The 14,406-nt window shown below is 38.4% G+C and overlaps 1 pseudogene; it reads left to right on the forward strand.

Moving 5' to 3' along the window:
• Nucleotides 1-13,445: 13,445 nt before the first annotated feature.
• The window catches only part of LOC102487464 (THUMP domain-containing protein 3-like), a 1,637-nt pseudogene continuing 676 nt past the window's right edge, over nucleotides 13,446-14,406 (forward strand).

A 14,406-nucleotide genomic window follows, 5' to 3' on the forward strand; every position in this document is an offset into this window, starting at 1 on the left:
ACCACAGTTAGAGTCCTGGACTTGGTGGCTTGATTTTTTGCCTTCTCTCTCTCTCTCTCTCTCTCTCTCTCTCTCTCTCGTCAAATTAAAAATAAATGAATGACTAAATAAAATTAAATAAATTTTTAAAAAAAAAAAGAATACCCCATTATGTGGAGCCAGCAGGTGGTGTGATGGTTAAGGTGCTGGGCTCCCACATGGGCCGACTGCGGTTCGAGTTCTGAACCTGCTGCCTTGTTTCTCACTTTCCCTCCCTCTCCCTCTCTCTCAGCACCTGTCTCTCTCTGGTGAGGGTGCATTAGCAAATTAAAAAAATAATGATAATGACAAATAAAGTTAAATAAATACTTCTTTATAAAAAGGAATATTCCATTATGTCACAACTCAATCTTTCAGTGTACTTTTATTTTCAGCAGGTGCTGGCTCACTCAGTCATAATCTTATTACAGGAATGCTTTGTGAGCCAGAAAAGGCCATGTGTACTGGCAGCCCACGTGAGAGTGACTGCTCAGGTTACCTTTAGTAGCAGAGAATCTTTCAGTATCTAAAGTAAAGGATCAGAAAATTCAAATCTAATGGGCCTTGGAAAAATATTTTTGATATACTAATAAGTCAGTGTTTCATGAGTCAGTTGTTCTCCAAATGTGGTTCGTGCCCACCATGGTGCCCACCATGGGCTGTCACGGTCTTTGTGGTGGGCCATGATCTTTCTCAACTGAATGGCATTATCATTAATAAATACTTATTAGGCATAGTATGGACCAGAAACTATGCTAGATGCTGAAGAATCAGTGATAAATAAAATAGATCAAGCCTTTGATCTACTGGACTTATACTGTAGTATCTATAGAGACACATAAAAATTAATAATACATATTCTGACACAGATGACAGCAGTACTTTGGAGAAAAAAAAGTATAGAAGGGACATAGAAATGTCATGATGAAAAGAGAGCTTTAATTTTAAATAGTGTGTCCAGGGAAGGCCTTCCTAAGACAATATTTGAGTAAAGTCCTAAAAGAGGCGAATTGTAAATCTTTTGTTTATCTGGGAAATGAGCATTCCAGGCAGAGGGAAGAATTAGGCAAAGACAATAGAGTAAGTAGGCATAAAGAGGTCAGTGGGGCCCATCCTTTTCTTACTAAACTCTCTTTTGTATTGAAGGCCATAGGTGAGCCATGGGATAGTTTGGCCTTCCTAAAATCACTTCCTTCTATAAATCTTTAAGTCTTCATGGGCATGGTTGCAAGTTGAACCCTGGGCAATGTATACTCAGGAAAATTACTAGGAATTAGATGATACAGTCTAACTGATTATCACATACAGTCAATATTGTCACTACTTTTTAATTCTGGAAAATAGAACTCCTTTGTATAAAGATTAAAGAATAACAACTATGCAAATTGGCACTTATTCAATAATCAGCAAATACTTAAGCATGCATTATGCTTCGTATGTTTTTCATGGTATTATAATCAGAAATATAAAGACTGCCTTTTCGGGACCAGCATTTAGCGTAATTGCTATGTCACTGGACTCCCATGTAGTCGACCACGGTTCACGTCCCGGACCTGGTGGCTTAAAACTCACGCCGGGCGCGTGTGCATGCCTGCCCAAGATCCCGAGAGGAGAATGGAGGAGAAGGGATTGGGGCGTAGCCATCCCCCCTGGGGGGTGATTTCTCGCTTTCTGTCTCTCTGTCTGTCTGTCTGGCAAGCGCACACGCCCTATAGCAAAAATCTCTATTAAAAAAAAAAAAAAAGACTGCCTTTTCGGGACCAGCATTTAGCGTAATTGCTATGTCACTGGACTCCCATGTAGTCGACCACGGTTCACGTCCCGGACCTGGTGGCTTAAAACTCACGCCGGGCGCGTGTGCATGCCTGCCCAAGATCCCGAGAGGAGAATGGAGGAGAAGGGATTGGGGCGTAGCCATCCCCCCTGGGGGGTGATTTCTCGCTTTCTGTCTCTCTGTCTGTCTGTCTGGCAAGCGCACACGCCCTATAGCAAAAATCTCTATTAAAAAAAAAAAAAAAAAAGACTGCCTTTTCTAGCACCCCCATCTTGGACAAATAACAAGGACACATACACACAGTCATGTGATACAGCGATTTTTACACATCGAATCAAATTTCATAGCAACTAGCACCACCAGGAACATTCTTAAGACAATTTTCTTCATAGTTTTATACATTAGAAACTCAGTAATCTCCATTTACAGACAAACGACAGATTCTGTGCTTACTATTCACAAGTACTGGATGACATAGGTTCTGAAAAATAGATGTCGACATATTATATTCTTCTTTCCTAGTAGAGGTGAATTTCCCATAAAGCAAAGCAAGAAAGAAAGATATATTTTGCAGAAAATAATTCCCATTTTTTCTTGGGCTGAACATTCCTTTGGATTTTTCTTTTTTTTTTTGGGGGGGGGTTTGCTAGAGGGCGCGTGCAATCGCCAGACAGACAGAGACAGAAAGTGAGAAATCAACCCCCAGGGGGGATGGCCAGGTCGCAATCCCTTCTCCTCCATTCTCCTCTTGGGATCTTAGGCACGCATGCACATGCGCCCAGCGTGAGTTTTAAGCCACCGGGTCTGGGACGAACTGCAGTCGACTACATGGAAGTCCAGCGACATAGCCATTATGCTAACTGCTGGTTCCCCTTTGGATTTTTTTAATGAGGAAGACAGACTAGAAAAAAAAAAAGACCTAGTTGTTTTCTTTTTTTTTTTTTTGAGACTTTCTATAGGGTGCATGCGCTTGCCAGAGAGACAGAGAAACAGAAAGCAAGAAATCGCCCCCTAGGGGAAATAGCCATGCTGCAATACCTTCTCTTCAATTCTTCTATTGGGATTTGGGCTCATATGCACAAGTGCCTGTCATGAGTTTAAGCCACCAAGTCTAGGACTCAAACCAGAGTTAACTATGTGGCAGTCCAATGACATAACCATTACACCATCTCCTGGTGCCAAAACCTCTGACCTTCTATTCTCATAGAGCTATATGTTGCATTTTTCTATCCCAAATCTGTATTCTCCTCTTGGAGAATCACTCCATCTTCCATTCTAAGTCAGACTGTTTGTCCATGGCTCACAGTTCCAGTTTGGGATCTAGACTGAGATGGACTATTCCATGCCCCCTTATAGGGCTATCTTTATGGGTGTGTTTGAGCCATATAGATATGCAAGGCCCTGCACTCAGAAGGACCTCAGACTTGATTCAAGGAGCTACCTCAAAATACATAATAATTTTATCTTTGAACTTGCATTGTGCAAGTAAAGTCCAATGGGACACTACAGGATACATGTGAGCAGGATACATGTGAGCAGAGGAAATGTGCACAATAGCCATAATTCCATACTACCCTATTTATATGTAACATATACATACAGTATTTACAAGGCCCCACGCATTCTAAGTACATTAGAGTCCAGTGAGATTTAAAGCAAGTACAAGGTAAACATTGCCATTTAAAATGAACAACTAGGGAGTTAGGGTAATGGCTATGTCGCTGAACTCCCATGTAGCCGACCACGGTTCAAGTCCAGGACCCGGTGGCTTAAATTCATGCCAAGCGCATGTACATGGTGCCCAACATCCCAAGTGGAGAATGGAGGAGAGGGGATTGCAGCGTGGCCATCCCCCCCTGGGAGGGGGGGTGATTTCTCACTTTCTATCTCTCTGTCTCTTTCTGGGGAGCACATGCACCCTATAGCAAAAACCTCTCTAAATCAATCAAGCAACGAAGGGCCTAGAAAGCCATACTCTCCATTTGCATCAGAACTTGCTTTAATGGAGAAACAAGACAGTGACATGGTAAGATATACAAATGACCAGAGAACCCTATTATATTCATTCTTTCTACTGTAAAGTTCCTGTATTATGCAACCACTTATGTTGAAAATGATGACATTCTAAAAGGACAATGAAAGGCAGGCAATTCATAATCTCTTTTTCTTTTGGTTCTTCCTTGCACCTCAGTAGTCAAATGTTGACAGTGTTGATAGAATGAGCACATATCAAGAAGAGAAGCTAGTTTTAAGTAGGAATTCCATTATTCTGGAGAAGATAAAATACATATGCATGGATAAACTACGAAATATAAACTTCCTAAGTTTGGTGAATTCTATATGAGTTAAATGCTGTTTAAAGCTGTCTTAGCACAACATAAAAACAAATGGGAAAATTCATGCTGATAGTGTAAAATATTTTTAATTTTCCTTACTTAGAATAACATTAAATAGCAAATAAAAACACCATGACAAGAAAGAATGAACAAGAGGGAAAAAAAAAATAAACTTTATGTTTTACTACCTTTAACAACACTCTGTTCCTCCATTTTGAACAAGAGTCATGACATATTTTCATTGTTCACTGGGCCCACAGACTGGGTATCCAGTCTGGCCTCCTGGCCACCATGACTAGCTCAGAATGAACATAGACATGAATCCAAGCCAATGAGATTTAAGACCATGTATGCGGGGGGAGGAGTAATTTTTGTTTTATTTCGTTTTTCCAGGAGCAAAGAGACATAGAATTTCTCTTTCCACTGAAAATTGTTTGGAACTCCTGGTAATAAACTCACAGTCTACAAATAAAAAATAGCCCAGAGAAAAAGCATTTCAAGAGGTAAAGCTTCCTGACAGTAACATCTGCACACCTAGCCCCATCCATACCTACCCCTAATATGTTTCCTCTTCCTTCAAACCAATAAAGTTAATTCCTTCTGTGATCAAACTAATTGGAGCCCAGTTTCCATCACTGACAACCAAAACATCCCTGCTATTAGAGTTCTCTTGCCTACACATTTTGATGTTAACCCTGCTCTTCTGACTCATAATAGAATAAAAGTGATCTGAATGAGTTTGGCATACTCTCCAGATCCCTTCCCAACTTGGCACTCTGCTTCTATTATGAAACCACATACTTGATATGTTCTGACCACATCACTCTGCTCATAGCTGTACCTTCCTACTTGTGCCTTAATTTACTAACCACATCTCCACCTAAAGACTACATGACCTCACATGTTGCTGTCATTAAACTGCAACACATTCTTATATACTTAGCTACAGTGTTTTTTCTCTAAAACGATCTCCCTATTTGTCCTCAAAACCATGTCCTTCCTCTTCATTTCTTTAAACTTTTTTATTTCAAGTACATACATATATGAAAATAGTTATTCATACCCATCATTAAATTGTACATATTTCAAATGTCTGAGTTTTCTGCACACCTAGCACAGATCCTGGTATATGTTTGTTCAATAAATATTAGTTGAATTGAGTTAAATAAATAACTGAAGAACAACAGAAAAGAAACTCAAAACACCTGGGACCAGCAGATGGTTTAATGGTTATGTCATTGGACTCCCACGTAGTCAACCACAGTTTGAATCCCAGACCTGGTGACTTGAAACTCAAGCTGGGCGCATGTGTACATTCTTGCCCAAGATCCTGGGAGTAGAATGGAGGAAAAGGAATTGCACCCTGGAGGGTTATTTCTAGCTTTCTGTTTCTCTGTCTCTCTCTCCAGTGAGCACATGTGTCCTACAGCAAAAAAATAAATAAATAAATAAAAATAAATAAATAAAGAAGAGAAAGTTAAATTCAACACTTAAGGCAAGAATCAGAAACCTTGATGAACTCTCGAGGCTATTTTGTGTCATTTTTAATTGAATACCCTGTTAATTGTGGCAAGACAGAATTATGACATTAAAACGTCACATTAGGACCAGCCCATTGCCTGGTGGTTAAAGGAGCTAGATTCCATATGGCCAACCATGTGGTTCAAGTTTCAAACCTGCTGGATTGAAAAACACTCTGGACAAGTGTGCATGCATGCTGAAAATTCCACAGAAGGGAGAGGTACATGAAAAGGGATTGCAGCATGACCATTCCTCTGCAGAGAGGGGAAGGGTGCTTTCTTACTTTCCTTCTCGCTCTTCCTCTGTCTCTCTTCCATGAGTGCACATACCCTCTATTTAAAACATAGTCACGTTATATATTTGTTTAATGCTTAGGATGAAAAGGATAATGCTTCGAGCAGAAAACTCTAACCAGCTTCCACTTTGGTTCTCTAGACACAGCTACCATCTTCTTGGCCAAATCTACTACTTGGATATAGAAAGTCTCATATCTTCTAAACCATTTAATGTTTAATAAAATGAAAAGTTCAATAAGGTCAAAGTCATACCATTCATTCTGATCTGTTCCATTGCTAATAACAGAAAATACATGAGATTGGGTGATTTTAAAGAACAGAGGTTTATTCAGCTTATGGCTTCAAAGTTTAAGGTCAGGGACCACAACACAGTGTAGGACAGAAGCACACATGCATCTCTGTCGGAAGCATTCTCCCTCCGTATAAATCCACCAGGACTTAATCACAGAGGTCCCATGCTAATGCCTAATCAGTTCCCAAAGGCCTCATCTTTCAATACCATATTCAGACTGTTTCCTCTTAATACCTTTATGGTATAACCAAATGCCAATACATAAATTTGGGAGGGACATTCCATTTGAAAGGGAGCATCATCTAAATTTTATCCATTCTTCCCTCTCTTTTATTTCTAAAATATAGAATGCATCCAATAAACACTAGCTGAACTTTTCATTTGTTTTCATCCTCAGAGACGCACATATACTCAGCAGAGAAAGAAAGAAAGAGAGAAGGAGAAGTAGAGGGAAAAAACACCTCCCAATGAGGTGTGGTCACACCACAAATCCTTCTCCTCTTTATCATATTGAGATGTGGAGCACACACACACAAATGTGCCTAGCCCATTTCTCAAGCCTCCAAAGCCAGGACTCCTACCAGGATTGGCTCTGTGGGATCCAGTTCCCTTAACCAGTGGGCCATACAGCTGTACCTAGTAAAAAATTTTTAATAAGACCTAATTATTATTGAAATCTTTTCCTTCTTCCACCGTTATCATTTACATATTCTAATTTAAGTGGCACCTTTTGAAGAACACAATACAATGTGAATAGTGCCTCTGGCAGAAATGGTTTATGCCTGTTGATGATAACATGTATCGTATTCTCAAATGGATTGGTCTGAGATGTATTTCAGGTTGGATAAATTCTCTTTACAAGCTGAAGGATGTATAGTGATTGAATGTTTAAAATAAATAAATAAAATAATAAGGAAAAAAAAAGAAGAAAAAGAAAGGATAGTACCCCTGGAGTTTCACAGTGCCTATACTTTTGGTTTCTTCATTTAAAAAAAAAATCCTGAAACAATATGGTGAGAGACATTTATTTGCTGTGGGTGGGGAGTCTAAGAAGCACTTTGAAGGAAAAACAAAATGAGAAAGAAGAGAGAGTTAATAAAGTGTGAATAAATGAGCAAGTTACTGTTGTAGACAACTGGATGTCGAGCCCGCTGAGAACCCTGTGAGAGTCTGTGAAACACACAGAGTTTCCCATCTCTCACTGTTAGGAGAGATTCCATGGGGTATTGGCTCTCCAGCACTTCTGCCTTCCCCCTGGCTGCCATGCTTCTGCAGCTACAGCATGCCGCTGGGTAAACTCAGAAGGCTGCACGTATATAAGGGAATTGAGTGTGTGTGGTTGAAGGGATATGACTGACAGCCTCTGCTACAGCTCCTGATACATAACTTGCTGCTAGAGTGTTAGTATTTATCTATTGTGCATCTGCTATGTGCTAGACATTGTTCCACATGTAAAAGACACAAAATTGAAAATAACAGATTAAAAATTTTTGCCAATATGAAATTTAAGATTCTTAGAAAGATTAACTACAAAACATGGACCATGTTTTATGATGTTCAGGACATAATAAATGCATGTAATGATAATTTTATCTTATCTCAGAGGTTAAGGAATGGTCTTAGAGAAAGTGAGGTTTGAGATGATGAAGGAAAGATAGGTGTAGTAAGAGATGAAGAGATAAAAGAGTAACGGGCATTAAGGCTAGAAAGGGCAGAGGCCAGATCATTCAGGACCTTGAAAATCATGTTAAAAACTGCAGTTTTGGGACCAGCAGTTAGCGTAATGGCTATGTCACTGGACTCCCACGTAGTCAACCGCGATTCGCGTCCCGGAACCGGTGGCTTAAAACTCACGCTGGGCGCGTGTGCATGCATGCCTAAGATCCTGAGAGGAGAATGGAGGAGAAGGGATTGCGGTGTGGCCATCCCCCCTGGGGGGTGATTTCTCGCTTTCTATCTCTCTGTCTCTCTCTGTCTGTCTGGCGAGCGCACACGCCCTATAGCAAAAACCTCTCAAAAAAAAAAAAAAAAAAAACCCTGCAGTTTTAAAGTAAGCACAGTGAAAAGCCATTGGAGGGTTTTAAGAAGTATGGGGGGGGGAGCATAAAGAATATTATTTGTTATTATTTGTGTTTGGAGGACTCCTATGCCTATTTGGAAGGATTCATTTAGAAAAATCCAATATACATGTGAGAGGTACCTTTTAGAGACTGTAAACAGCACAATGGACAAAAAAAGTAGCTTGGACCAAGTAGTTGTACAGACAAGTAAGAGCAGAACTTAGTTATGGGTTAGGTATGGGAGAGCAAGATATTTGCACTTTTACTTCTGGCTTTTGCTCACTAGACTCCCAGAAAAGGAGACACTGTCTTATTCATTGCTTTATCATAGTAACTAATCTAATGGATCATAGGACATATCTATATATTTAGATCATTTTTTAAAGACTTATTTAATTTTATTTATTATTAGCACTATTTTTCAGTTTCATACTTTGCACATGAGAGAGAGAGAGAGAGAGAGAGAGAAAGAAGGAGAGAAGGAAAGTGAGAAAGCAATTTGCCAGGTCCTGGACTTGAATCAAGGTTGACCATGTGGGAGTCCAGCTCCTCAACCATCATGCCACCTGCTGGTCCCATGTTTGGATAACTTTTTATAAATATTAGGAAATAAACAGATTTAGGTGAGGGAAGATCATCTCACTTTGGACATGCCTTTATGACAGCCAAGTGGAGATGCTGAATAAGCAACTGGAATAGTGAGTCTGCAGCTTAAAGGAGGGTCTGTTCTGGAGATGCAAATCTGGGATAGTCACAACATTTGATAATTAAAATCGTGGACAAACTTGTGATTGCCTGGAGAGAGAACTTAGTGTGAGAAGAGACCACTGAGGAATTGGATTGCCCACAAATGAAATACCTATTTGAATAACTGCAAATTAAAGTTTTCTTTGAAAAATTTTGCAAAAAGGAAAATTATTTTTATACAAATAAATTGAGAAGACAGTAGTTTTGTGTTGTTTTTGTTTTGTTCTTTGCATTGTCTTGACTTCTCAGTCTCTTAGAGATAATATTGGTTTTCTCAAAGACATCATTTTTATCTAGGCACAAACACACAAGTAGTTTTCACATTTTAAAACTGTGATAAAGCTCAACACAGCTTGAACTAATATAAATAAGAAAAAGATTCAACAGTGCTTTCAAATCATTCTCTTTAGCCTCTAAATTTTCTAAAATGCAGAGTTAATTACTTACTGGGCCATAATGGCAAATAAAATTAAATGGAAAGAAGGCACAGAGTTGTCAACAGAATTCCAGAAACAAAACAACCTTTTGCCATTTGATAAAGCAAAGAAAACCTCTTTCTAAAGTTATTCTTAAAAAATAAACAACATATTCATTAAAATAAAGTCTCTACTTTATATCTAATACCATATGTACACAGAAAAGAATTTAATCTCTGGAACCTTATAACCACATATCAACTATACATTGGTTAAATGATATTGACAATGAAGCCAATATATTGAAATTTCAGAAAATTATTACTTTTAAATTTACTTCAGTGTAAACTTTCTTGAATATATTTTAAGCCAAACATTCCACATGCTGCAAGGTGGAAATAAATACAAGTGAGGTGAAGTAATAACCCTAAATCATAAAAAAAAAAAAAAACAGATCTAAGATTTGGATTAGAACATGTCTTAGAACAGGGCTTTCCTTATTACAGCATATTTTCTTATTTTTCCCTCTCTGTGAATTCCTTTATTAAAATGAGCCTCTGCTCTTTAAAGTAGATTAACCCAAGGATCATTATTCTGAAAACGCAAGAGAAATTAAATATGACACTTAATTTGCAGTTTGCTGAATCCTCACTACCTGGTTATAAATGAATTTAAAAAGGAAATCAAGAAAAAATAGGCTCACAGAGCTACATCCATGGATAAATTTATCCATTTGGCAATTTCAGCTTTTTGTAATTTGGGGTTATTTGATTCTAACCAAGACTGGATGACCAATTGCCCACCTGTGACTAGCATGTAACTGACTTCTCACCCTGCTTCTAGAACTCTATATGAACAATGTCAAGAATCAGATTCATGGCCCAGCCAAGCGGGAACACACTGCTAAGATGTTAAGCTCTGCAGACTGGGAACACATGGGAGGAGATGGGACTGGTGATGATGGTTACATGAGAGATACATACGGTAACATTTCATAGAACTATATATACCCACTCCCATCCCACTCCCCAAGAAACATACAAAAACTGATCATGTGTGTAAGGGTCTGAAGACAACCATATTTTATGAACATCAGTTTCCTTGATTTAAATATGTACTATGAATATGTAAGATATTATCATTGGGGAAGCTGGGAGATGAATACACAGGAACTCTGTACTATTTTGCAACTTCTAATGAGTCTAAACCATTAAAAATTTTTAAAAAATCAAAAGAAAAATGAAAGAGAAAGTTTTGCTGAAAAGACATGTGAAAATGGTTTAAAGAACTTAGCACAATAGTTGGCACTTTACAAAAATATTCTAAATAGTTACAAATACCTTAAATTTTTTTATTTTTAATTGACAAATATGAATGCGGTATGATATGATGTCCTAACATGCCTCCATTGCGGAATGATCAAATCAGGTTAATTATTGTTTCTCTGTGGTGAAAACATTTAAAAAATATTCTTTTAGTTATTTTGAAATATATAATACATGGGCCTCCCCACAGCCTGGTGTTTGGCAGAGTTCAGACCCTGCATGGCTGACCATGGCCTTAGAATACTAACCCCAACCAGTAGCTTAAGAAATATACTGGGCATCTGTGTGTGCATGCCCCAAATCCTGAAAGGATGGAGAAATGGAGAAGAAGGTTTTGCAGTGTGATCCCATCTCATTGTGGGATGCTTTGTCTTTCTTCTCTCCTCTCTCCTCTGTCAAGTACATATGCCCTCCGGTGTGTGTGTATATACACATACATTACATTCTTATTAACTATAGTTATCCTGCACTGTAATAGATCACCAGTTCTATTTCTCCTGTCTACCATCTTGATCAAAGGGTTATTACAGTAATTTTTATTACTAAATCTAAAACAAAGCAGAATTATGAATATGAAATGTATATCACTGAGAAATAAGATGAAGTTTATCAGGTATCTGGAGGAAAGTCAGAATGAATTTTGAAGATAAACAATTAAAGGGTGAAAAAGGAAATATCATTAAGAACTCATCAGCTTCATACTAATTTCTCACTGCCCACCTACCATCACTTCGGTCACTTGACAATATATTCAAGAATCACATTACTGAAATATTTGTTTTACTTTAAAGGGTTGGGTAATTTAGTGTAAATGACACATATTTATAAATTTTTCCATCTTTATAGACTTTGATATTAATGATGCTTTGAATACTTACAGCTTACTAATATCTATAACACATTATAAATAGTTTATTACCTAATTATCTCTTTTAATTCATAGTAGGGCTTAAGCAATGGGCAAAATAAACTGTAATAAATCTTTATAGACAATTTAAACTGGGTTTCTGCTGAGTATAAATGTTCCTCTTCTTGAAGTAAACTCAGAAAATAGAATTATGTGAAGTTTAAGATAGCAGAGTCTTTATTTTCTTCTAGCCAGATGAATAGCTATTTTAGAAATATTAACAGTTTGATGCTCTACTTAAACAATTATGAAAAGCATGTTTTCATCCCCAATTAACTGATACATGTCTAAAATAATGTATTACCACACAAATATTCTGATTAAGGTATAATGAAAAAAGTGTATACAATTTGGGGTCAGAAAACCTGGACTCTAGGGACCAGCAGTTAGCATAATGGCTATGTCACTGGACTCCCATGTAGCTGACCATGGTTCAAGTCCCAGTCCCGGTGGCTTAAACTCACACTGGGCACGTGTGTGTGTGCCCAAGATCCCGAGAGAACAGAGAAGGGATTGCAGCGTGGCCATCCCTCCTGGGGGGTTATTTCTCACTTTCTCTCTGTCTCTCTTTCTGGTGAGTGCATGTACCCTATATCAAAAACCTCTCCCCCCCACCAAAAAAAGAAAAGAAAAGAAAACCTGGACTCTAAAAACCAGCAGATGACATAATGGTTATGTTGCTAGACTCTCACATAGCTGACTGTGGTTCGAGCCCTGGGTCCAGCAGTTTAAAACTCACACTGGGCATGTGTGCATGCATGCCCAAAATCCCAAGAAGAGAATAGAGGAGAAGGGATAGCAGCATGGTCATCAACCCTCAGAGGTAATTTCTTGCTTTCTGTCTCTCTGTCTCTCCAGCAAGCACACATGCCCTATAGCAAAAATTTCTCTTAAAAAAAAAAAAAAAAAAAAGACGGACCACCGGTTTGCATAATGGCTGTGTCACTGGACTCCCATGTAGTCGACCGTGGTTCAAGTCTTGGACCTGGTGACTTAAACTCGTGCCAGGCACGTGTGCATGTGTGCCCAACATCCTGGAGGAGAATGGAGGAGAAGGGATTGCATGTTGGCCATCCCTCTGGGGGTGATTTCTCACTTTCTGTTTCTTTGTTTCTGTCTTTCTGTCAAGTGCACATGCTCTATAGCAAAAACCTCTCCAAAAAATAAAAAGAAAGAAAAGAAAAGAAAACCTAAACTCTGTCATTGATATATTTATTCAACAGATTTTATTGAGCTCATGCTATACATATGTCAGTCACTCTTCCAGGTACAATGAATACAGAAAGGAACAAGACAACATCTGTAATGCAGGGTGCTTATATTTTAGTAGGAATGGCAGACAAAAACAAAGTAGAGCATTTGATGTTATAAAAAATGATGTGGATTCATAATAAAAAGTGAGGGATTGGCATTATATTACACAGCGGTCAGAGAAGGCCACTTTGGGAAGGAAATAGCTGAGTCAAACTTGAGCGAAGTTGAGGAAGTAAACCATTTGAAGATGTACTATGAGAGTATTCCCAATAGAGGGAGCAACGAGGACAAATATTGTCAAGAGGGAACAAGAATGACAATTCCAAGAAACAACTGAACGTCATGTGACTAGATTGGGCTGACATTGTGCAAGATAAGGTAGTCAATCAGGAGGAGATGGTTCCATGTTAAAAGTTGTAGGTGGGAGCCATAAGAGTCTGTGCTGGTGACTGCTGACAGTGACCAGGACTGTGTTGGGAATCTTGGAAGCACTGCCAACATGTCAGTTATAGAAGAAGCCACTGCCCAACTCCTGGATGTGAACCTTTATGAGAATCAGAGGTCTGTACAAGTGACAGAAAGTGGCCTCAACAGTGGATGCGAGCATCTCCAAGTTACTATCGGAGCCACTGTACCTACTGGCTTTGAACAGACAGCTGCAGATGAAATAAGAGAAAAATTGGGGTCATCCTGTAAAATCAGCAAAGACCGGGGCAAGATAATATTTTGACATTTCAGTGGAAAGTCTGGCTCAGGTTCATTGTCTGAGATCAGTTGATAATTTATTTGTGGTGGTTCAGGAGTTCAAAGATTACCAATTCAAGAAAAACAAAGGAAGAAGTTTTAAAGGATTTTGAAGACTTGGCTGGAAAACTTCCATGGTCAGACCCTCTGAAAGTATGGAAAATTAATACCAATTTCAAGAAAAGAAAAACAAAGCACAAAAAGATTAATCAGAATTCAAGTAAAGGGAAGACTGAAAAATGGGCAAGGAGACAAACTAGATGAGAGGAATGTTAAAAAGAATACACTAACAATGCTTTAGACTCATATTTTGGACTATTATGAAAACCCAGCCATCAAAGAAGAGGTGTCAACATTAGTAGGTGATGATTTGGCATCTTGTAAAGATGAGACTAATGAAAACACAAAAGAAGAAACAGAGCCTCAAGTGATAAAATTCAGAGTCACATGCAATAGGGCAGGAGAGAAAAACACTACTTTTCCTCAAATGAGGCTGCAAGAGATTTTGGGGGTGCTGTTCAAGATCACTTTAAGTGGAAGGCCGATATGACCAACTTTGATGTAGAGGTTCTTTTTTTTCACATTATTTATTAATTGCTTTTTGTATATACTTTCAATCATATTGTTTGGCTTACCATGAGACCATTTTGATATGTGCACATTTCTCCCCAGACCCGTTGATCAAAATATCTTTAACAGATAATATCCATGATAAT

This window comes from Tupaia chinensis, unplaced genomic scaffold (assembly GCF_000334495.1).
Source record: "Tupaia chinensis unplaced genomic scaffold, TupChi_1.0 Scaffold000519_1, whole genome shotgun sequence".
NCBI classification, from domain to species: Eukaryota; Metazoa; Chordata; class Mammalia; order Scandentia; family Tupaiidae; genus Tupaia; species Tupaia belangeri.